Raw genomic sequence first — 25,839 nt, forward strand, 5'->3', positions numbered from 1 at the left:
GTGGAGGCTCCTTCTTTGGAAGCTTTTAAACAGAGGCTGGATGGCCATCTGTCAGGGGTGATTTGAATGCAATATTCCTGCTTCTTGGCAGAATGGGGTTGGACTGGATGGCCCAGGAGGTCTCTTCCAACTCTAGGATTCTATGGTACGTCCTTTAAACTAGGGTCGTGATGGTGAACCTACGACATGCGTGTCAGCACTGACACGCATGGCTATTTTTGATGACACGCGGCCACATGCGGCCGCATACAGAGAAGTACATCTTATAAGAGCCAATCTAATTCCATCCTTAAATTTGTAAAAAACTATACAAATTTAACAGCTTCACGTTTGAGCATTGTTCACTCCATAACCCAGCATGGAATATACATTTTTCTGATTTAAACTATAAATATTGCAAAGTTATGTTGTTGTTTTTCTCAAAGTTGACACCCCACCCAAGTTATGCTCAGGTTTTCGGCAAATGTTGACACACCAAGCTCAAAAGGTTGCCCATCACTGAACTAGGAGATTTGTGGTCCAAAAAAGGTAACTTTTCCCGCATGGATTTTAAGATAGATGCCCGTGACTCAGTTTCCCTGCCGCGAAGGTCTCGGCCTCAAGGATCAAACTTGTACGGAGTGATTCATCCTCCTTTGACGTCCAAAAAGGAGTGGATGGGAGAAGCCATCCGTCATGGGAAGACAAGGGACCCCTGCGGCTCCGCTGACATTTCTCTCCGGAAGAAAGCCTTTCAGCTCGTTCCAAAATCAAAACACTTGGACCGCTTTGTCTTTGTCCGTTCCTTTGACCAGGAAAGTCATTAAAGGACAGCGGCGAAGAAGAGGATATTGTGCCTGATGGACCCAAAAAATCAAAATATTGCTCGAACTGCGTCACTATCTATCCCAAATCACCTGGCTTCCATGATTGGGGGTGATGGTTGTTGTAGTCCTGGAGTAAAGTTGCTCTAGAGTGGGCAAAGCGTGGGTGCATCTTTGACACTTTCACATTGCTCCAATTCGACCACCATAGTTCCATGCTTCAAACTGCGTCACTATCTATCCCAAACCACCTGGCTTCCATGATTGGGGGTGATGGTTGTTGTAGTCCCGGAGGAAAGTTGCTCTAGAGTGGGCAAAGCGTGGGTGCATCTTTGACACTTTCACATTACTCCAATTCGACCACCATAGTTCCATACTTCGAACTGCGTCACTATCTATCCCAAACCACCTGGCTTCCATGATTGAAGGTGATGGTTGTTGTAGTCCTGGAGAAAAGTGGCTCTAGAGTGGGCAAAGCGTGGGTGCATCTTTGACACTTTCACATTGCTCCAATTCGACCACCATAGTTCCATGCTTCGAACTGCGTCACTATCTATCCCAAACCACCTGGCTTCCATGATTGGGGGTGATGGTTGTTGTAGTCCCGGAGGAAAGTTGCTCTAGAGCGGGCAAAGCGTGGGTGCATCTTTGACACTTTCACATTGCTCCAATTCGACCACCATAGTTCCATGCTTCGAACTGCGTCACTATCTATCCCAAACCACCTGGCTTCCATGATTGGGGGTGATGGTTGTTGTAGTCCCGGAGGAAAGTTGCTCTAGAGTGGGCAAAGCGTGAGTGCATCTTTGACACTTTCACATTGCTCCAATTCGACCACCATAGTTCCATGTTATGGAATCCCGGGAGTTGTAGTTTTACAAGGGCTTGAGCCTTATTGAATAGTGGGTCTTGTAGTTGTACAAGGGCTTGAGCCTTATGGAGCCCTGGAAGTTAGTTATATAAGAGCTTGAGCCATATGGGATCCTGGGAGTTGTAGTATTACATGGACTTTGGCCTTGTAGGATCCTAAGAACTGTAGTTTTACAAGGGCTTGAGCCTTAAGGGACCATGGGAGTTGTAGTTATATAATGGCTTGAGCCTTATGGAATACTGGAACTTGTAGTTTTACAAGGGCTTGAGCCTTATGGAATATTGGGACTTGTAGTTTTACAAGGGCATGAGCCTTATGGAGCTCTGGAAGTTAGTTATATAAGAGTTTGAGCCTGATGGGATCCTGGGAGTTGTAGTATTACATGGGCTTTGGCCTTGTAGGATCCTAAGAACAGTAGTTTTACAAGGGCTTGAGCCTTAAGGGACCATGAGAGTTGTAGTTATATAATGGCTTGAGCCTTATGGAATACTGGGACTTGTAGTTTTACAAGGGCATGAGCCTTATAGAGCTCTGGAAGTTAGTTATATAAGAGCTTGAACCTGATGGGATCCAAGGAGTTGTAGTATTACATGGGCTTTGGCCTTGTAGGATCCTAAGAGTTGTAGTTTTACAAGGGCTTGAGCTTTATTGAAAGCTGGAATTTGTAGTTATAGAAGGGCTTGAAACATGGGGACATAAAGACATAGGCTTTATGGGATCCTGGGAGTCATAGTTTTACAAGGGCTTGAGCCTTATGGAACCTGGAATTTGTAGTTATATAAGGGCTTGAAACATGGGGACTTGTAGTTTTACAAGAGCATAGGCCTTATGGGGTCCTGGGAGTCATAGTTTTACAAGGGCTTGAGACTTATGGAGCCCCAGGAGGTGTAGTTATATAAGGGCTTGAGCCTTATAGGATCCTGGGACTTATAGTTATATAAAGGCTTGAGCTTTATAGAGCCTGGGTGTTGTAGTTTTTATAAGGACTTGAGCCTTACGGGGCCATGGGAGTTGTAGTCATAAAATGGCTCAAGCCTTATGGAACACCGGGAGTTGTAGTTTAGCAAGGACTTGAGCCACATGGAACCCTGGGAATTGTAGTTTTACAAGGGCTTGGACCTCGTGGGATTCTGGGAGTCGTGGTTTTATAAGGGCCAGAGCCTTATGGAACACCGGGAGTTATAGTTTTACAAGGTCATTGGCTTTATCCACCAAAGAGGGATGGTGCTTCACAGGGCTACAACTCCCGGGTTTCAAGAGCAGCCAGCTCAAGTCCCATTGGATTCAAATGAGTCCAATTTGAGCACTGAAATACGAACATGGAGACCTGTGTTCGAATCCCGCACAGCCACAACAACCCATTGGGTGACACTCTCTCAGCCTCAGAGGAAGACGAAGCTCAGAACCAATCTTGCTTCATTTCCCCCAAAAAGTAACTTGTTGCATGTCATTTAACCCATGTTGTTGTTGTTGTTGTTGTTGTTGTTGTTGTTGTTGTTGTTGTTGTTGTTCTTGAGCTGAATCCAAATGCAGGTTTACAAGCCTAGAATGAATAATGCAACGCCACATTCATTATAATGGAAGGTTGAGCTCCGGAATTGAGTGTCCTTAGGATGATGTGCGTTTGGCTGATGCCAAAAATAAATAAGGCTCCCTTCCGTCACCGACTTGTCCTTCGGAAAGCTCCAAACCGCTTGCACACAAAGGACAGCCTTTGTACAGATATATAGGCCCTCGCCGGAGCTTGGAAAAGTTACTTTTTGTTGACTTTTTTGGAAACCTTCAGGCAACGTGAGTGTGCATGTCGGAACCCAGATGCCTTAAAGAGCCAGACACAGGAGTATGTCCAAAACAATAGTTTATTAAAGCAAAGTAAACAGAACTCGTGGAAGGCAAAAGGAAGAGGGGCCGACCAAGGGCAAGATGGATGGATGGCATCCTTGAAGTGACTGGACTGACCTTGAGGGAGCTGGGGGTGGTAACGGCCGACAGGGAGCTCTGGCGTAGGCTGGTCCATGAGGTGACGAAGAGTCGGAGACGACTGAACGAATGAACAACAACAAACAGAACTCAGAAACACTTGCTTCAGTGCCTCTGGTCAAAACTCCAAGATTGTAGTTTGTAAAACAAACTTAGAAAATAATCCGGATTAAACTGGCAAAAAACCCGGATTAAACAAGAGTTCTTCCAAAGCACACCAAAATCACACAGTTCAAAGGAAGTAAACAAACAAAGAGCCGTGAAGGGAAGCTGAAGTTGAGCATGCCCCCCCCCCTTAACAAATGATGGTGACTTATAGTTCTGCAAAGGACAAAGGTACCAGACTGCACAATAGGGGTTAAGTCTTGGTCAATTTGCCAAGGCCTTAACAACAATGAGGACCCCATGAAACTTCGGGAATAGCTAGACCTTGGGGTCTCTGCCTCTCTCGGGAGCTGTAGTTCTCCAAGGACGGGGAGCAAAGCTTGCTTCCAGAGACACCAGGTCCATTTGGGCCACTCAAGAACTCCTGCCAGGACCTTTGTGCAACACCCTTGCGTTTTAGCCATCCCCTATGGACACTCTTTCCCCCCACATGGACAAACCTTATGAAATCTTGTCTTTTATGAACTTTAGATGTATGAAATGTGTTTTCTGATTTCTTTTTGTGGCAGAAGCCTTTCCCCTTTTGTTCTGACCTTTGTTTCCCCTATATACATGAAGAAACACCACCAAAGGGACTACAAAGTCTCAAACATTCCAGGAATTATTTTTTTTATCCACAACTTTCTTTTGCATGAACAATAGCCTGGGCAGCTGGTGGCCCTTGGAGAAATTGCCCAGCCCTCAGCTTGCCCCTTTGGCAAAAATCTTAATCATATTTCCTCCTGAAGGACAAAAGGTCCTCGAAAAACCTTTTGCCTTCGCTCTGATTATTCATTCCACTCAAAGCACAATAGATCAGGCTGGCTTGAGATTTCTCCTTTGTCTCGCCGGCCACATGGCATTATTTTTTTTCACATTCATTCATAGATTCCTTTGTGTCCTTTCATCCCGCCTCCCTCTTTTCTGATTTGCTATCGCCGCTAGATGGCAGAAGCCTCCCCATTGGACCCTGCGGACTGCTGGAGCTTCCTGATTGGTCCGGAGGCGCCGGGGGAGGAACGGCCACCTCCCAGCTGTTCGCCCATTGTCCAATCGTAGTGGAGGGTGGCAGGGAGGCTGGGGTGGGAAGTTTGAACTCTGCAACTTTGAAAACTCTATATAAATGGCTGTATCCAATGTATTTCTTTAGGCTTAGCTTTGGCGAATGATTGCAGCTTTGCATCCGGTTTCAGCTGAATCGCATTAAACTTCGATGGCTTTTCTTCAACTGGTGAGAATTTTCATTGGAAAATCAGGGAAAAATATGGGATGCTTCTCTGTCTTGCCAGGGAAAAAGAACTCTTTGATGAGTCTAATTGGTCTCTGCCTCCTGGCAAAGACCCCTAAATTTTACCTCTATATCAAAGCCGTCGTCCAAATGCAGTCCAGAGTGGAAGAAATCCCAGTTGAAGGTTCCAAAGTCCACAAGGCAGTGTCGTTGTCAAAAGCAGACCGAAGTCAAGGAGAGGGGAAGTCTGCACTTACGAGAATCCAAGCTGTTCGGTACACGAAGCAAAACAGCAACCTGCAGATCCAGGACCCAAGCCCAACAGGAAAGCGGCAGCGACAAGACCCAAGGCATGAAGCCAACACCTTGCCTACTGCAAAGTTCTATCATTCCAGTGCCTACATTTATCTTACAGCTTATCATCCGATGATGAGCTGTCCTCCACCTCGTCCTCATCACTCTCAGCTGGCTTAGCCTCTACAGCTGAACACCAACGCCCATCCCTCCAACTCTTCCACCTCTTGTCAAGACTTAGGTCTTCCCATGAATCTACAGTATCACCTGATTGCCAATCCCTGCCATCAGAAAACCCCGCAAAAGTGTCACTGGACATTGGTTGAGTACACACATTCTGAACCTCCTGTACCTTGGTCCAATCCAGTGGCTCCTCTTCATCCCCATCACTCCCAGACCCATCATTCCCAGAAAAGTCTATGAAATCGTCTTCCTCTGTGGGAGCAGTAATTATGTCCCGGATCTTCTTTCTCTGACGCTCCTCTCGAGTAATCCTCTTAGTCCCTCTATTCCCATCTGTATCTCCTTCCTCCTCCTCACTCATTTCACTCTCGGAGAAACCTTCAAAGGACACTTCATCAGTGAGTGACATAAGTATTTCCCGGATCCTCTTCCTTTGCTGTTCCTCGTCTAACACTTGGGTGCCTCGTTTCCCTCCTCTACCACTCCTACTACTAGTTGCAGCGTTGCCAACAGACTCTACTACAACAGTGCATCTACAATGCAGAATTAATGCAGTTTTGACGCCACTTGAATCGCTTCGTTTCGTAAAGATTCAGAAAGGGATTCCGTTTCGTTTCGTAATCCGAATCTCCAGAGTATTCTGAACTCCACCAACAATGGAATTGATATTTGGGAGTTACAGTTGCTGGGATTTATAGTTCACCTACAAGCAGAGGGCATTCTGAACACCCCCAATTATGGAATTGAACCAAACTTGGCACACAGAACTCCCATGACCAAGAGAAAATGCTGGAAGGGTTTGGTTGGCATTGACCTTGGGTTTGGGAGTTGTAGTTCACCTACATCCAGAGGGCACTGTGGACTCAAACAATGATGCATCTGGACCAAATTTGGCACAAATACACAATATGCATAAATATGAACACTGGTGGAGTTTGAGGAAAATAGACCATTACCTTCCCGCTGGAGTAGTAGCTATCGATCTACTCACATTTGCATGTTTTCGAACTGCTAGGTTGACAGAAGCTGGGGTTAATAGCAGGAGCTCACCCCGCTCCCCGGATTCGAACCTGCAACCTTTAGGTTGGCAAGTTCAGCAGCTCAGCGGTTTAACCCACTGCGCCACCGGGGACTTATATTATTATATTATATGATATTATGCGCCGTTACCTTCCCACTGGAGTGATACCTATTGATCTACTCATATTTGCATGTTTTCGAACTGCTTGGTTGGCAGAAGCTGGGGCTAACAGCAGGAACTCATCCCGCTCCCCGGATTCGAACCTGCAACCTTTTGGTTGGCAAGTTCAGCAGCTCAGCGGTTTAACCGACTGCGCCACCGGGGACTCATATTATATTATTATTATATTATATTATATTATATTATATTATATTATGTTATGCGCCGTTACCTTCCCACTGGAATGGTACCTATTGATCTACTCACATTTGCATGTTTTCGAACTGCTAGGTTGGCAGAAGCTGGGGCTAACAGCGAGAGCTCACCCCGCTCCCCGGATTCAAACCTGCAACCTTTCAGTCAGCAAGTTCAGCAGCTCAGCGGTTTAACCCACTGAGCTACCGGGGACTATTATATTATATTATATTATATTATATTATATTATATTATAATAATATTATTATATTATATTGTATTGTATTATATAATATTATTATATAATATTATTATATTATAATATTATATTATATTATATTATATTATATTACATTACATTACATTACATTACATTATATTATATTATATTATATTATATTATATTATATTATATTATGCGCCGTTACCTTCCCACTTGAGTGGTACCTATTGATCTACTCACATTTGCATGTTTTCAAACTGCAAGGTTGCCAGAAGTTGGGGCTAACAGCGGGAGCTCACCCCACTCCCCAGATTCGGACCTGTGACCTTTCGGTCAGCAAGTTCAGCAGCTCTGCCACTGGGGACTTATATTATATTATATTATATTCAAATTATAGTTCCAACTGCATTATATCTGTCTCTATCGACTATATAAAATAGTTCAAACTGCATTATATGGCAGTGTAGATCTAGCTTATGGTTCTATTATTTTGTCTTTTTTTTTTGCAAGTGCCTTCTCCAGCCCCAAATCCAGGAAATGCTTAATGGATAAAGACGGCAATGCCTGCCTTCCTCCTCCTCCTCCTCCTCCTCTTCCAAAGGGACAAGACAGGAAAAGTGAGGGTTGTCTCTCTCTTTCCGCTCACAAAGGATGCTTTCCATTTCCTTGCCAACGCCTCCAGTGTCGGGTGTTTTTGTCTTCACAGCTGTCTATCTGTTGAGTGCGTCCCTCTCTCTTTTCTGCCGCCCACTCTGTTTTCCGAAAGCTCCGTCGCAACAGGCACCAAAAGTTACATAACAGGAGCTGTTCTTTCCACGCCTTGGGGTCTTCTTCTGCCTTCTCTCCCATTTACCAACATGAGCTTGGTGCCCCTTCTACACTGACCTTATATTGCAGTTTGAAACTACATTATATGGTCTTATAAAGCAATTCAATTAAGTTAAGGTGGGGCCTTCGAGAGAAAACATGAATCCGGATTTATCAGAATGTCCGAAAGCTCCGATATATCTTCAACGGTGCCTCATCCACACTGACTGTATATTGCAGTTTGAAACTATATGTTGTTAGGGATTCCTCATCTTCAGAGGAAGGGGAGCAGGGAAGTGCTCAGGAATTGGAGGGAGAAGAATCAGATGATGAGTGTTTGAAAGTGCCCACATTTCTAGAGAGACGAAAAGAGACAGAGCACAGACAGCGTTCTGCTAGGATAGCTGCTAAAAACTGAGCTAATTGGGAGATGCCCTAGCATTCTGCTAGGATAGCTGCTAAAAACTCTGAGCTAATTGGGAGACGTCCTAGCGTTCTGCAGTATATTGCAGTTTGAAACTACATGTTGTTAGGATTCCTCATCTTTGAGGGGGAAGGGGAGCAGGGAAGTGCTCAGGAATAGGAGGGAGAAGAAGAATCAGACGATGAGTGTTTGAAAGTGCCCACATTTCTAGAGAGACGAAAAGAGACAGAGCACAGACGGCGTTCTGCTAGGATAGCTGCTAAAAACTCTGAGCTAATTGGGAGATGCCCTAGCGTTCTGCTAGGATAGCTGCTAAAAACTCTGAGCTAATTGGGAGACGTCCTAGCATTCTGCTAGGATAGCTGCTAAAAACTCTGAGCTAATTGGGAGACGCCCTAGCGTTCTGCACTTGCCCTACAAGCCTTATATACCATGTGTAACATCAGCACTTTTTAATCCTGTACCCTTTACTCTGGCCCAACCTAGTTTTATCCTGTTTGATGTATTGTTTATTGCTTGTGGTTTTGTTGTTTTAATACTGCTTTAATTGTTTTAATTTGCTTTAGGTGTATTGTTATGTTGTGTATTGAGGCCTTGGCCTTTGTAAGTCGCATCGAGTCCTTTGGGAGATGCTAGCGGGGTACAAATAAAGTTTAATAATAATAATAATAATAATAATAATAATAATAATTCTGCTAGGATAGCTGCTAAAACTCTGAGCTAATTGGGAGACGCCCTAGCACCTCCTGTGTGGGGAATTCAGGACTATAAATCAGTAGCAGGAGTAGTCAGCTTTCGCTGGTAACAACAACCCTGATACCGATGTTTTCACTCCAATGGAATCTGCTTTGTGTCTGCTGTTAAGAACTTAATTCATCATCCATTGTCTGATGGAAGATTGGTGTTTCTTTTGCCTCATCTACACTGCCTGTATATTGCAGTTTGAAACTACATATTGTTAGGGATTCCTCATCTTCGGAGGAGGAAGGGGAGCAGGGAAGTGCTCAGGAATAGGAGGGAGAAGAAGGATCAGACGATGAGGGTTTGAAAATGCCCATATTTCTAAGGAGAGGAAAAGAGACAGAGCACAGACGGCGTTCTGCTAGGATAGCTGCTAAAAACTCTGAGCTAATTGGGAGACACCCTAGCACCTCCTGCGTGGGGAATTCAGGGCTATAAATCAGAGGCAGGAGCAGTCAGCTTTCATTGGTAACAACGACCCTGATACTGGTGTTTTCACTCCAATGGAATCTGCTTTGTGTCTGCTGTTAAGAACTTAATTCATCATCCATTGTCTGATGGAAGATTGGTGTTTCTTTTGCCTCATCTACACTGCCTGTATATTGCAGTTTGAAACTACATATTGTTAGGGATTCCTCATCTTCGGAGGAGGAAGGGGAGCAGGGAAGTGCTCAGGAATAGGAGGGAGAAGAAGGATCAGACGATGAGGGTTTGAAAATGCCCATATTTCTAAGGAGAGGAAAAGAGACAGAGCACAGACGGCCTTCTGCTAGGATAGCTGCTAAAAACTCTGAGCTAATTGGGAGACACCCTAGCACCTCCTGCGTGGGGAATTCAGGGCTATAAATCAGTAGCAGGAGTAGTCAGCTTTCGCTGGTAACAACAACCTTGATACCGATGTTTTCACTCCAATGGAATCTGCTTTGTGTCTGCTGCTAAGAACTTAGTTCATCATCCGTTGTCTGATGGAAGGCTGGTGTTTCTTTTGGGACTTTAATTTGTGTCTGGATTAAGACGTCCTTGTTTTCTTTTGCACTTTTCAATTGCATTTTCTTATCCTTTGGGTTTGCTGAAGTAAAGGATTTTTCGTTTACTTTCAACATTGTCTAAAGGCTGTTTTTGAAGAGCACTCAGGACACATATAAAGCAATTCAATGAAGTTAAGATGGGCCTTAGAAATGAAGCACGGATCCGGATTTATCCGAATGTCCGAAGGTTCCTATATATCTCCAACGATCCTCGTTCATCCTTCATCCCACTTTTTAAGTCACCGTTCAAATGTCCCAGTTTCTCTCTTTCCTTTCCCTTTTGTCCTCATCTCATTGCAAACCAAAGTCCTGTCTACACTGACTTGTTAATGCAGTTTCAAATTGGATGGCTCATTTGCCTTGTAGCAGTGTGCTGCCACATATTTTACAGACAACAAGAATCTGTAGAAAGCTGTTGATGCGCATCAGCACTCTCCAATGTGAGTCACAGAATAGAATTTGAATCTGGAGACCTGAAGTCAAACTGTGGGTAACTCATCTTGAAAAAGCACACTTCCAATCAACATCGAAAGGTGTTCATGCGCATCAGCGCTCTCCAATGTGGACCATATACCAGAATTTGAATGTGGAGACCTGAGGCCAAACTATGGATCACTTGTCTTGCAAAAGCATGTTGCCGCATACTTTATGGGCTTCAAATCAACACAGAAAGGTGATCATGCGCATCAGCGCTCTCCAATGTGAGCCACATACCAGAATTCGAATCTAGAGGCCCGAAGCCAAACTATGGATAACTTGTCTTGCAAAAGCATGCTGCCGTATACTTTATGGGCTTCAAATCAACGTAGAAAGGTGTTCATGAGCATCAGCGCTCTCCAATGTGAGCCATATACCAGAATTTGAACACATTGGATAACTTGTCTTACAAAAGCATGCTGCCACATACTTTATGGACTTCGAAGCAACATAGAAAGGCGTTCATACGCATCAGCGCTCTCCAGTGTGAGCCATATACCAGAATTCGAATCTGGAGGCCCAAAGCCAAACTATGGATAACTTGTCTTGCAAAAGCATGCTGCCGCATACTTTATGGGCTTCAAATCAACATCAAAAGGTGTTCATGTGCATCAGCGCTCTCCAATGTGAACCATATAGCAGAATTCGAATCTGGAGACCTGAAGCCAAACTATGGATCACTTGTCTTGTAAAAGCATGCTGCCGCATACTTTATGGGCTTCAAATCAACATAGAAAGGTGTTCATGCGCATCAGCACTCTCCAATGTAAACCATATAGCAGAATTTGAATCTGGAGACCTGAAGCCGAACTATGGATCACTTGTCTTGCAAAAGCATGCTGCCGCATACTTTATGGGCTTCAAATCAACATAGAAAGGTGTTCATGCGCATCAGCGCTCTCCAATGTGAGCCACATACCAGAATTTTAATCTGGAGGCCCGAAGCCAAACTATGGATAACTTGTCTTGCAAAAGTATGCTGACGTAGACTTTATGGGCTTCGAATCAACATAGAAAGGTGTTCATGCGCATCAGCGCTCTCCAATGTGAGCCACATACCAGAATTTTAATCTGGAGACCTGAAGCCAAACTATGGATAACTTGTCTTGCAAAAGCATGCTGACGCATACTTCATGGGCTTCAAATCAACATAGAAAGGTGTTCATGTGCATCAGCGCTCTCCAATGTGAACCATATAGCAGAATTTGAATCTGGAGGCCCAAAGCCAAACTATGGATAACTTGTCTTGCAAAAGCATGCTGCCGCATACTTTATGGGCTTCAAATCAACATAGAAAGGTGTTCATGCGCATCAGCGCTCTCCAATGTGCGCCATATACCAGAATTTGAATCTGGAGGCCCAAAGCCAAATTATGGGTCATTTGTCTTGTAAAAGCTTCTAACATGTACTTTATAAGCTTTGAATCAACATAGAAAGCCATTTATGCGCATCAGCTCTCTCCAATGTGAGCCATATAGCAGAATTCAAATCTGGAGTCCCAAAGCCAAATTATGGATAACTCATTTTATAAAAATGCACTGCCACATACTATGGATCATTCGTCTTGCAAAAGTGTGCTGCCACATTTGGGCTTTGAATCAATGTAAATCTGTGGGAAGCCATTCATGCGCATCAGCATTTTCTAATGTCAGCCATAGGACACGATTTGAATCTGGAAGCTCAAAGCCAAACTATGGATAACTCATCTTACAAAAGCTCACTGCCACATTCTTGACAGGCTTCAAATTAATGTAAATCTGTAGGAAGCTGTTCATGCGCATCAGCGCTCTCCAATGTGAGCCATATAGTAGAATTCAAATCTGGAGACCCAAAGACAAACTATGGATCACTCGTCTTGAAAAAGGGCACCACCGCATTATTTACGGGCTGCAAATCAATGTAAATCAGTAGCAAGCTGTTCATGCGCATCAGCGCTCTCCAATGTGAGCCATATGGCAGGATTCAAATGTGGAGGCTCAAAGGCAAACTATGGATAACTCACCTTGCAAAAGCTCATTACCACATTCTTTACAGGCTTTGAATTAGCATAAATCTGTAGGAAGCTGTTGATGCGCATCTGCGCTCTCCTATGTGAGCCATATAGCCGAATTCAAATTTGGAGGCCCAAAGACAAACTATGGATCACTCATCTTGCAGAAAGGCACCACCACATTATTTACAGGCTTCGAATCAACATGAATCTGTAGAGAGCCGTTCATGCGCATCAGCGCTCTCCAGTGAGAGCCATAGAATCATAGAATCAAAGAGTTGGAGAGACCTCCTGGGCCATCCAGTCCACCCCCATTCTGCCAAGAAGCAGGAATATTGCATTCAAATCACCTCTGACAGATGGCCATCCAGCCTCTGTTTAAAAGCTTCCAAAGAAGGAGCCTCCACCACACTCCGGGGCAGAGAGTTCCACTGCTGAACGGCTCTCACAGTCAGGAAGTTCTTCCTCATGTTCAGATGGAATCTCCTCTCTTGTAGTTTGAAGCCATTGTTCCATTGCGTCCTAGTCTCCAAGGAAGCAGAAAACAAGCTTGCTCCCTCCTCCTTCCTGTGGCTTCCTCTCACATATTTATACACGGCTATCATATCTCCTCTCATCCTTCTCTTCTTCAGGCTAAACATGCCCAGCTCCTTAAGCTGCTCCTCATAGGGCTTGTTCTCCAGACCCTTGGACTGGATTTGAATCTGGACACCCCAAGCTTGGGACCGATTCGATGGTTTGTATCATTTCCATCCATATTTCCAAACCGTGTTCTAGGATAGCCTACATAACCATTCGCGCAGCAAAATCTGATTTCCTCAATACTGGTTTGAAACTGAGCTAAGTGGTTAGTGCAGATGTGCCTTGAATATCATTATACCAGTAAGTATTTATAATATAATAAAAAGGTAAAGGTAGTCCCCTGACATTAAGTCCAGTCATGTCTGACTTTGGGGGTTGGTGCTCATCTCCATTTCTAAGCCGAAGAGCCAGCATTGTCCGTAGACACCTCCAAGGTCATGTGGCCGGCATGACTGCATGGAGCGCCGTTACCTTCCCGCTGGAGCGGTACCTATTGATCTACTCACATTTGCATGTTTTCGAACTGCTAGGTTGTAATACTTATATTATTATACCTGTTATATTTTGTTTATATTGATAATAATAATACATTATAATATTATATTATATTATATTATAATAATGTATTATTATTATCAATATAAACAAAACATAACGGAAGGAGAAATACAATTCTTAAGAGGAATATATGGGGTTAATCCAGTTGATAGTCTCGTCTCCAGAGACAAAGCTTAGGGAAGGAGATTCAGATAAATATAAGAGGAAAGATACAATCATTAATCTCTGTCTTGCCTCGCGGGGGCCCAAGTGGCGCAATGCAATAAAAATCATCCCAGATATCTACTTAGATTTGCTATCGTTTTTAATAACATGAAAAGTGATGACTGCAAAGCTGGGATTTATGTGCAGAAATGAGGCTGTACGCCTGTGAGGTCTATTGCAAATCTGGAGCAGAAAGGGGATGCATCGACACACTGTACAATTAGTGCATTTCGATAACCGCTTTAACGGTATGGGATCCTGGGAGTTGTAGTTTGGTGAGATACTCAAAACTGTTTGGTAGAGTTGGCTAAAGGCTTTGTGAGGCTACAATTTCCATGATTCCATAACATTGAGCAGTCAAACTGGTTTTGAACTGGATTAATTCTAGATGCAGCCAAGGGTCAGACTAGATGGCCTTTGGGTTCCTCTCCCAGTTACTTCCATAGCATTTTCAACCTTCCTTATCTAATGGATTTCAACTGGATTAATTCAACAGTGTAGAGATGCACCCAAGGGTCAGACTAGATGGCCTTTGGGTTCCTCTCCCAGTTACTTCCATAGCATTTTCAACCTTCCTTATCTAAAGGATTTCAGCAGGATTAGTTTGACATGTAGCCAAAGGTCAGACTAGATGGCCTTTGGGTTCTTCTCCCAATTCCTTCCATGGCATTTTCTGCCTTTCTTACCTAATGGAGAGGGATTTCAACTGGATTAATTCTACAGTATAGCTGCACCCAAGGGTCAGACTAGATAGCCTTTGGGTTCCTCTCCCAATTCCTATCATTGCATGGCATTTTGAGCTTCCTTTACCTAAAGGATTTCAACTGGATTAATTCTACAATGTGGATGCACCCAAGGGTCAGACTAGACGGCCTTTGGGTTCCTCTCCCAATTCCTTCCATTGCATTTTCAGCCTTCCTTACCTAATGGATTTCAAGTGGATTAATTCTACACTGTAGATGCACCCAAAGGGTCAGACTAGTTGGCCTGGGTTCCTCTCCCAATTCCCATCTTTCGATTGTATTGCAATCCTTATTTACCTTATTGAATGGATTTCAAGTGGATTAATTATACAGCGTAGATGCATCCAAGGGTCAGACTAGATGACTTTTTGGTTCGGTTCCCAATTCCTATCCTTCCGTAGAATTTCTTCACCCAATTCCTTCCATGGCATTTTGAGTCTTCTTTACCTAATGGATTTCAACTGGATTAAATTTACAAAGTAGATGCACCCAAAGGGTCAGACTAGATGTCCTTTGGGTTCCTTTCCCTATTCCTTCCATGGCATTTTCAGCCTTCTTTACCTAATGGATTTCAAGTTGAGATGCACCCAAAGGGTCAGACTAGATGGCCTTTGGGTTCCTCTCCCAATTCCTATCTTTCCATGCACCCAAAGGGTCAGACTATATGGCATTTGGGTTCCCAATTCCTTCTTCATCTAATGAAAAGAAATTTAAACTGGATTAATTCTATAGTGTAGATGCGGCCAAGGGTCAGACTAGCTGGCTTTTGGGTTCCTCTCCCAATTCCTATCATTTTCAACCTAATGGATTTTAACTGGATTAATTCAACAGTGTAGATGCACCCAAAGGGTCAGACTAGATAGCCTTTGGGTTACTCTCTCAATTCCTTCCATGGCATTTTCAGCCTTCATTATCTAATGGGTTTCAACTGGATTAATTCTACAGTGTAAATGCACTCAAAGGGTCAGACTAGATGGCCTTTGGGTTCCTCTCCCAATTCCCATCCTTGCATCACATTTTCAGCCTTCCTTATCTAATGGATTTCAACTAGATTAATTCAACAGTGTAGATGCCCCCAAAGGGTCAGACTAGATGGTCTTTGGGTTCCTCTCCCAGTTATTTGTGGCATTTCTACCCTGCCTTTTTCTACCCCAGAGGGGACTCAATTCCCATGCTTGCATCACATTTTCAGCCTTCCTTATCTAATGGATTTCAACTGGATTAATTCAACAGTATAGACGGCTCCAAAGGGTCAGACTAGATAGCCTTTGGGTTCAATTCCCATCCTTTCATGGCACTTTCATCACTTTCATCATTGTCAATATAGATAGATAGATAGATAGATAGATAGATAGATAGATAGATAATGGATGGACAGATAGACAGACAGATCAATTGTATTAATTTGACAATGTAGATGCACCCAAGGGTCAGACTAGATGGCCTTTGGGTTCAATTCCCATCCTTCCATGGCATTTTCATCACTTCCCAAATGAATGTGAATTTGGTAAACAAGTCCCTTGTAGTTGCCAAGGCAGATAGATAGATAGATAGATAGATAGATCAATTGGATTAATTCAACAGTGTAGACGCACCCAAGGGTCAGACTAGATGGCCTTTGGGTTCAATTCCGATCCTTTTATGACATTTTCATCACTTCCCAAATGGATGGATGGATAGATAGATAGATAGATAGATAGATAGATAGATAGATAGATAGATAGATAGACAGATAGACCAACTGGATTAATTCGACAGTGTAGATGCACCCAAGGGTCAGGCTATATGGCCAATTCCCATCCTTCCATGGCATTTTCATCTCTTCTCAAATGGAGATGGATTTGGTAAACAAGTCCCTTGTAGTTGTCAAGATAGATGGATGGATGGATGGATAGATAGATAGATAGATAGATAGATAGATAGATAGATAGATAGATGGATAGATGCATGTATAGATGGATAGATGGATGGATGGATGGATGGATGGATGGATGGATGGATGGATAGATAGATAGATAGATAGATAGATAGATAGATAGATAGATAGATAGATAGATAGATAGATCAACTGGATTAATTCGACAGTGTAGATGCACCCAAGGGTCAGACTAGATGGCCTTTGGGTTCAATTCCCAATTCCCATCCTTCCATGGCATTTTCATCACTTCCCAAATGGAGATGAATTTGGTAAACAAGTCCCTTGTAGTTGTCAAGATCGATAGATAGAAGGATGGATGGATGGATGGATGGATGGATGGATGGGCGGGTGTACGGATGGGTGGGTGGGCAGGCGTACGGGCGGACTGACGGACAGACGGACGGATAGACAGACAGATCAATTGGATTAATTTGACAGTGTAGACACACCCAAGGGTCAGATTAGATGGCCTTTGGGTTCAATTCCCAATACCTATCCTTCCATGGCATTTTCATAACTTCCCAAATAGAGATGAATTTGGTAAACAAGTCCCTTGTAGTTGTCAAGATAGATAGATAGAAAGATGGATGGATGGATAGATAGATAGATAGATAGATAGATAGATAGATGCATGTATAGATGGATGGATGGATAGATCAATTGGATTAATTTGACAGTGTAGATGCACCCAAGGGTCAGACTATATGGCCTTTGGGTTCCTCTCCCAATTCCTATCCTTCCATGACATTTTCATAACTTCCCAAATGGAGATGAATTTGGTAAACAAGTCCCTTGTTGTAGTTGTCAATATAGATATAGATACATATCCCCTTGGTACATTTTGGCATTAACTCGAGCTGCGGTTATTAAGTTGTATTGCCCAATTAATTAATTTCAAAGAAAGGCTCTGGTTGCCCTAGGTTACAAAGACATCCAAGTTGCTCGGTTACCGAGATGCCCTAGTTGCCCCGGTTACAAAAGATGTCCGGGTTGCCTGGGTTACCATCGGACCAGGTGAAAGAGGATGCTCAGTGGGTACCAAAGGATGCAGAAAAGGGCTGCGGGGATGGGATGCCACAATTCAACACCACGACAAGTCCACTTTCGGGTGGCCTATGGCGGCCCAAAACAAGTCCCTTCAGGGGGCCGGGGAGAAAAGTTCATGCCGAAGGAGTTGCCCAGGTGACCGAGCCTTCTCCAAATTGCCTTCTCCATCCCTCCATCCATCCTCAACGTCAGGTTGCCCCTGGCAACAGCATCCCTGGAGGGGAGAGCGGAGATTGGGTACCAGCCCCAGGCTCCCTCGGCCCCTCCCTGCCTCTCCCTTTGCCACGGCAGCCAATTGGAGAGGCTCTTCACCTGCCCGTCAGGCCTCTTCGTCCAATGAGAGGCCTCCGGAGGCGGGTCTCCATCCTCAGCCAGATCTTGGGAAGGAGCAAAGTGGCAGCAGATCCCAAAGCGAAGGAGGAGGAGATCCAACAGGTAAATAAACAAAGACTTTTTGGAGGTTGTTGTTATTTGGGGCTCGAGAAGCATCCTTTAGGGACTCCTATAGAAAAAGTAAACAGCAGGAATGTTTTGATTTTGGGGGAAGCATGGTTGTTGTTGTTGAAATCTCATATTGCACTAAAACAGGTATGGGCAAATTTGGGATTTTCCAGGTGTTTTGGATTGCAACTCCCATCATTCCTAACAGCCTCAGGTCCCTTCCTTTTGCCCCTCAGCCGCTTAAGTAGGTGTGTTTGTGAAACCTGAAAACACCCCAAAGCTTGCTATTCAAACTGCGATGTTTACAAAACTTGAACATCATAACAATACTAGAATGTGCAATTAATAGACTCTGCAGTAATAGACTGTTCAATGTATTTATCTGTGCAATTAAGAGGAGGAGAAGTTTCTCGTCGACGCGAATGTGGTCTTTTATTTTTCTGCATCTGCACCAGGCAAACTTTCTAACTTCGGGGATGCGTGCTATCACTCCCTGCAAAGAGGACTGGCTCCCCGGAAGGAAGGGACGGAGGAAGGAAAGAGAGAAGGAAGAAAGGACGAAAGCGAGGAAAGGAAGGATGGAATGAGAAAGAGGGAGAGAGGGAGGGAGGAGGGAAGGAAGGAAGGAAGGAAGGAAGGAAGGAAGGAAGGAAGGGAGGGAGGGAGGGAGGGAGGGAGGGAAGGATGGAATGAGAAGGAGGGAGAGAGGGAAGAAAGAGATAAGGAAAGAAAGACAAAAAGGAAGAAAGGGAGGGAGGAAACAGAGAAGGAAGGACAAAAGAGAGTAAGGGAAGGAGGGAAGGAGAAAGAGGGAGAGAGGGAAAGAGGGAGGAAAGAGTTAGGAAAGAAAGACAAAAAGGAAGGAAGGGAAGGAGGGAGGGAGAGAAGGAGGAAGGAAAGAGAGAAGGAAGGAAGGAAGGAAGGAAGGAAGGAAGGAAGGAAGGAAGGAAGGAAGGAAGGAAGGAAGGATGGAATGAGAAAGAGGGAGAAAGGGAAAGAGGAAGGAAAGAGTTAAGGAAAGAAAGACAAAAAAGAAGGAAGGAAGGGAAGGAGGGAGGGAAGGAGGAAGGAAAGAGAGAAGGAAGGAAGGAAGGACAAAAGGGAGGAAAGGGAGGATGGAATGAGAAAGAGGGAGAGAGGGAAAGGGGGAAGAAAAAGTTAAGGAAAGAAAGACAAAAAGGAAGGAAGGAAGGGAAGGAAGAAGGGAGGGAAGGAGGAAGGAAAGAGAGAAGGGAGGAAGGAAGGAAGGACAAAAGGGAGGAAAGGAAGGATGGAATGAGAAAGAGGGAGAAAGGGAAAGAAGGAGGAAAGAGTTAAGGAAAGAAATACAAAAAGGAAGGAAGGAAGGGAAGGAGGGAGGGAGGGAAGGTGGAAGGAAGGAAAGAGAGAAGGGAGGGAGGGAGGACGAAAGGGAGGAAAGGAAGGATGGAATGAGAAAGAGGGAGAGAGGGAAAGAGGGAGGAAAGAGTTAAGGAAAGAAAGACAAAAAGGAAGAAAGGGAGGGAGGAAAGAGAAAAGGAAGGACAAAAGAGAGTAAGGGAAGGAGAGATGGAGAAAGAGGGAGAGAGGGAAAGAGGGAAGAAAGAGATAAGGAAAGAAAGACAAAAGGGGAGGGAGAAAGGAAGGAAGAATAAAAGGGTGGAAGGGCAGGGTGGAAGGAAGGAAGTGAATGAGGAAGGAAAGAGAGAAGGAAGGAAGGACAAAAGGGCAAAAGAGAAGGAAGGAAGGAAGGAAGGAAGGAAGGAAGGAAGGAAGGAAGGAAGGAAGGAAGGAAGGAAGGAGAAAGAGAGAGGGAGGGAGAGAAGAGAGGGAGGAAAGAGAGAAGGCAGGAAAGACCAAAGGGAAGAAAGGAAGGATGAAAGGATAGAAGGAAAGGAAGGGAATGAGGAAGGAAAAAGAGAGGGAAGGGAGGAAGAAATGGATAGATGGAAGGAAGGGAAGGATAAAGGAAAAAGAGAAGGAAAGACAAAGGGAAGGACAAAACGTGGAAGAGAAGGATGGAAGGGAGGAGGGGAAGGATAAAGGAAAGAGAGAAGGAAGGAAAGGCAGAAGGGAAGAAAGTGGGAAAGAGGGAGGAAAGAGGGAAGGAAGGATGAAAGGATGGAAAGAGAAGGAGGAAGGGAAGGGAGGGCAGGAAGGAAAGAAAGAAAGAGATAAGGAAAGACAAAAAGGAGAGACGGACGGACGGAAGGAAGGAAGGAAGGAAGGAAGGAAGGAGAGAAAGAAGGATGAGAGGGAGGAAGAGGAAAGAGGGAGGGAGAAGGAGGGAAGGGAGGCAGGGAGAAAAGAGAGAAGGAAGGAAGGAGAGAGAGGGAAAGGAAGGGAAGGAAAGAGAGGGAAGGAAAGGGCCCGAGATTGTTAGGAATGATGGGAGTTGCAGTCCAAAACACCTGGAGAGGCCCAAGTTTGCCCATACCTGCTTTCTGGGGTGCGTCACAGCGGAGAGTGGTTTGTCCTCTCCTTTTCCAGCAACCTGTTGTTTACTTGTTTGTTTCCCATTTGTTTTGGGATGGAAGGGAAGGAGGAATTGGGAGGAAAGGAAAGAGAAGGAGGAAGGGAAGGGAGGGCAGGAAGGAAAGAAAGAAAGAGATAAGGAAAGACAAAAAGGAGAGACGGAAGGAAGGAAGGAAGGAAGGAAGGAGAGAAAGAAGGATGAGAGGGAGGAAGAGGAAAGAGGGAGGGAGAAGGAGGGAAGGGAGGCAGGGAGAAAAGAGAGAAGGAAGGAAAGAGAGAGAGGGAAAGGAAGGGAAGGAAAGAGAGGGAAGGAAAGGGCCTGAAGTTGTTAGGGATTATGGGAGTTGCAGTCCAAAACACCTGGAGAGGCCCAAGTTTGACCATACCTGCTTTCTGGGGTGCGTCACAGCGGAGAGTGGTTTGTCCTCCCCTTTTACAGCAACCTGTTGTTTACTTGTTTGTTTTCCATTTGTTTTGGGATGGAAGGGAAGGAGGAAGGAAAGAAAGAAGGAAAGAAGGAAGGAAGGAAGGAAGGAAGGAAGGAAGGAAGGAAAGAAAGATAGGATAGTGAGAGCGAGGAGGGCCTGAGAAAAGAACCCAAGGGGCCATATCTGGCCCTAGGGCTTGGGTTTGCCATACCTGATCTACACTGTAGAGTTAACACAGTTTGAAACCACTTTAACCATAGCTCAATGCGATGCAGTCCTGACAGTCATAGTTTGAGAAAGCCTGCCACCTTCTCTGCCAAAAGACGGCAAACGACAACTCCCAAAATGATATAGCATTGAGCCGTGGAAGTTTAAAGTGGTACCAAACCGCATTAATTCCACAATGTAGACGCAACCAGAGAGATGTTTGCATAATTGGTCCTGTGTCCAACTCTATAATCCTGCTTCCAACAAGAGGCGGCCCAAAAAAGACAATTCCGGGCATAAATCCGATCCTGTTTCTAATCTAATCTGTCAGCCACTACACAATGCCGATGCGTTAAGTGGTTGCATTAATATCCTGGCTAAGTGAGCCCTTGATCAAATGGCTTTGTTGTTGTTGTTTTTTAGTTCATTCAGAAGAAGTGCATCATCTTCTTGTGCATTTGAACTGAGCGAAAGGAGAGAAAGAAAGAGGCACTTAAGCACTCAACATTCGCTAGCAAGCATGCAAGATAATGTGAGAGCTTGCATTGGCGTATCGTGGATGCCGAAAACGTAGTGGGTTTTGCAAACTGGTGGCCTTTGGGGTATTAAACAGGCAACTTACCTATCTATGATGGGCCACTAAAAAGGCTACTTAAGGCAGCAATAACCTGCAGAAAATTGAATTGCATTATTATCCATTATTAAGATGGATAAGTCATGCTTGGAACTCAATAGACTCTAGTTCTGATTATCTTGTTGTTGTTGTTGTTGTTGTTGTCATGTTTATTTATGCCTCGGTTCTCTTTACAAAGGTGTTGTACTCCTCCATGCTATAATGCATAGATATGTTCCAGAGCACAAACACCTCTGACCTTAAACACCACACCAGCTTGGTCAAATCAGCAAGCAGTTTATTGTAGAATATGTGTAGGCCAAGCAGTAAAAAATAGCAAAACAGTAAAAGTCTGAAATCCAAGATAATCCATAAACTTCAAAGGGAAACCAGGTCCATTAGTGCACAGAAATCCACAAAGCAAGGCACTTGAAACCATGAAAGAAAACAGCAGGAAAATCCCATAGGCAAAACTTAAGCTTGGCACAAAAAACTTGATACATGAAACTCAGAGCACTTGGAAGAAAGACGGTGATAAAATTACAACGTTGACTCGACTGAGGCAGCTGCCTCCCGTGAATCATTATAATTCCCTTCCAGAACCCAAAACCAAAAGGGAAGCATTCTTTTTAAGCGGTTTATTGTAGAATATATGTAGGCAAAGCAGTAAAAAAATAGCAAAACAGTAAAAGTCCAAAATCCAAGATAATCCATAAACTTCAAAGGGAAACCAGGTCCATTAGTGCACAGAAATCCACAAAGCAAGGCACTTGAAACCATGAAAGAAAACAACAGGAAAATCTCATAGGCAAAACTTAAGCTTGGCACAAAAAACTTGATACATGAAACTCAGAGCACTTGAAAGAAAAACGGTGATAAAATTACGTTGACTCGACTGAGGCAGCTGCCTCCCGTGAATCATTATAAACCCTTATAAACCATTATAAACTTGAAATCAAGACTGTGATAAAATAACAACGTTGACTCGACTGAGGCAGCTGCCTCCCATGAATCATTATAAAACCTTTCCAGAACCCAAAACTGAAAGGAAAGCATTATTTTTAGCAGTTTATTGTAGAATATATGTAGGCAAAGCAGTAAAAAATAGCAAAACAGTAAAAGTCCAAAATCCAAGATAATCCATAAACTTCAAAGGGAAACCAGATCCATTAGTGCATAGAAATCCACAAAGCAAGGCACTTGAAACCATTAAAGAAAACAGCAGGAAAATCCCATAGGCAAAACTTAAGCTTGGCAAAAAAAAAAAAAAACAACAACAACTTGGTACATGAAACTCAGAGCACTTGAAAGCAATACGGTGATAAAATAACAATGTTGACTCGACTGAGGCAGCTGCCTCCCATGAATCATTATAAACCCTTTCAGGAACCCAAAACTGAAAGGAAATCATTCTTTTTTAGCAGTTTACTGTAGAATATATGTAGGCAAAGCAGTAAAAAATAGCAAAACAGTAAAAGTCCAAAATCCAAGATAATCCATAAACTTCAAAGGGAAACCAGGTCCATTAATACATAGAAATCCACGAAGCAAGGTACTTAATGGAAACATGAAAAAAACAGCAGGAAAATCCCATAGGCAAAACTTAAGCATGGCAAAAAAAAACTTGATACATGAAACTCAGACAACTTGAAAGAAAGACGGTAATAAAATTACGTTGACTCGACTGAGGTAGCTGCCTCCCGTGAATCATTATAAACCCTTATAAACCCTTATAAACCATTATAAACTTGAAAGCAAGACCTTGATAAAATAACAACGTTGACTCGACTGAGGCAGCTGCCTCCCATGAATCATTATAAACCCTTTCCAGAACCAAAAACCAAAAGGAAAGCATTATTTTTAGCGGTTTATTGTAGAATATATGTAGGCAAAGCAGTAAAAAATAGCAAAACAATAAAAGTCCAAAATCCAAAATAATCCATAAACTTCAAGGGGAAACCAAGTCCATTCGTACATAGAAATCCATGAAGCAAGGCACTTGAAACCATGGAACAAAACAGCAGGAAAATCCCATAGGCAAAACTTAAGCTTGGCAAAAAAAAACCTTGGTACATGAAACTCAGAGCAATTGAAAGCAATACCGTGATATTGCTTTCAATGTTGACTTGGCTGAGGCAGCTGCCTCCCATGAATCATTCTAAACTCTTTCCAGAACCCAAATCCAAAAGGAAAGCATTCTTTTTTAGCAGTTTATATGTAGGCAAAGCAGTAAAAAATAGCAAAACAGTAAACGTCAAAAAATCCAAGATAATCCATAAACTTCAAAGGGAAACCAAGTGAATTAGTACATAGAAATCCACGAAGAAAGGCACTTGAAACCATGGAACAAAACAGCAGGAAAATATCATAGGCAAAACTTAAGCTTGGCAAAAAAAACCTTGGTACATGAAACTCAGAGCACTTGAAAGAAAGACTGTGATAAAATAACAACGTTGACTCAACTGAGGCAACTGTCTGCCATGAATAATTATAAACCCTTTCGGGAACCCAAAACCAAAAGGAAAGCATTCTTTTAGCAGTTTATTGTAGAATATATGCAGGAAAAGCAGTAAAAATAGCAAAACAGTAAAAGCCCAAAATCTAAGATAATCCATAACTTTCAAAGGGAAACCAGATCCATTAGTGCATAGAAATCCACAAAGCAAGGCACTTGAAACCATGAAAGAAAACAGCAGGAAAATCCCATAGGCAAAATTTAAGCTTGGCAAAAAAAAAAAACTTGGTACATGAAACTCAGAGCACTTGAAAGCAAGACCGTGATAACATTGTTGACTCAACTGAGGCAGCTCCCTCCCATGAATCCTTTTCCAGAACACAAAACTGAAAGGAAAGGATTCTTTTTTACTTTCCCACTAGATAACGGTTTGTTTATGGAGCTCCTGGAGGGTTAAACCGCTGAGCTGCAGAACTTGCCGACTGAAAGGTTGCTGGTTCAAATCTGGGGAGCAGGGTGAGCTCCCGCTGTTAGCCTCAGCTTCTGCCAACCTAGCAGTTCGAAAACATGCTAATGTGAGTTGATCAATAAGTACCGCCTCGGTGGGAAAGTAACAGAGCTCTATGCAGTCATGCCGGCCACATGATCTTGGAGGTGTCTATGGATAATGCCGGCTTCAAAGCTCATCCTTCATGCTGAGCCTCCAGGTTCAGGAGGAGTCCGTCTCAAGAGTGAGATCGAAGATGCAACTACACTGTACCGTTAATGCAGTTTGGTTCCATTCGAACTGTTCTGGAGTCCCGGGAGTTGCAATTTGACACGGTCTTCATTGAGCCTTCTCTGCCAAAGCGTGCAAACTGTATTAGGTTTCCATAGCACTAAGTCACAGCAGAGGAAATGGTGTCAAAAGTGCATTAATGCTATAATGCATAGATATGTTCCAACTGAACATTAGTAAGAACTTCCTGACACTTAGAGCTTGTAATAAATTCAACAGTGGAATATATTATCTTGGAGTCTGGAGGAATCTCCTTCTCTGGAGGTTTTTAAGCCAAGGCTGGATGGCTATCTCTCAGGAGGGATTGGATGGTGTCTTCCTGTTTGTAACCTGGATGGCCCTTGGAGTCTCTTCCAAAGCTAGCATTCCATGACTCAACAGAGGATGGATGGTCATCTGTTGGGAGGGCTTTGATATTGTGAGGGCTGGATGGCCATCTGTCAGGAGGGACTGAATGGTGTCTTCTTGTTGGTAGACTGAATTGCCCTTGGAGTCTCTTCCAAAGCGAACATTCTATGACAACAAAGGCTGGATGGTCATCTGTTGGGAGGGCTTTGATATTGTGCAGGCTGGATGGCCATCTATCAGGAGGGATTGAATGGTGTCTTCCTGCTGGTAGACTGAATGGCCCTTCGAATCTCTTCCAAAGCTAGTATTGTATGACTCAACAGAGGCTGGATGGCCATTTGTCAGGAGGGATTGAATGGTGTCTTCCTGCTGGTAAACTGGATGGGCCTTAGGGTCTCTTCCAAAGCTAGCATTCCATGACTCAACAGAGACGGGATGGTCATCTGTTGGGAGGGCTTTGATTGTGTGTGCTGGATGGCCATCTGTCAGGAAGGA

General features: G+C 43.7%; 1 protein-coding gene across 1 annotated transcript in view; it reads left to right on the plus strand.

Annotated features, from left to right (window-relative positions):
- Positions 1 to 17,967: 17,967 nt before the first annotated feature.
- The window catches only part of LOC132781362 (synaptosomal-associated protein 25-like), a 36,739-nt gene continuing 28,867 nt past the window's right edge, over positions 17,968 to 25,839 (plus strand). Inside the window, exon 1 of the mRNA XM_067461058.1 lies at positions 17,968 to 18,055. The gene's annotated coding sequence lies outside the window, so the exon portion shown is untranslated. The remainder of the gene's footprint in view (positions 18,056 to 25,839) is intronic.

Source organism: Anolis sagrei, chromosome X, assembly GCF_037176765.1.
Source record: "Anolis sagrei isolate rAnoSag1 chromosome X, rAnoSag1.mat, whole genome shotgun sequence".
NCBI classification, from domain to species: domain Eukaryota; kingdom Metazoa; phylum Chordata; class Lepidosauria; order Squamata; family Dactyloidae; genus Anolis; species Anolis sagrei.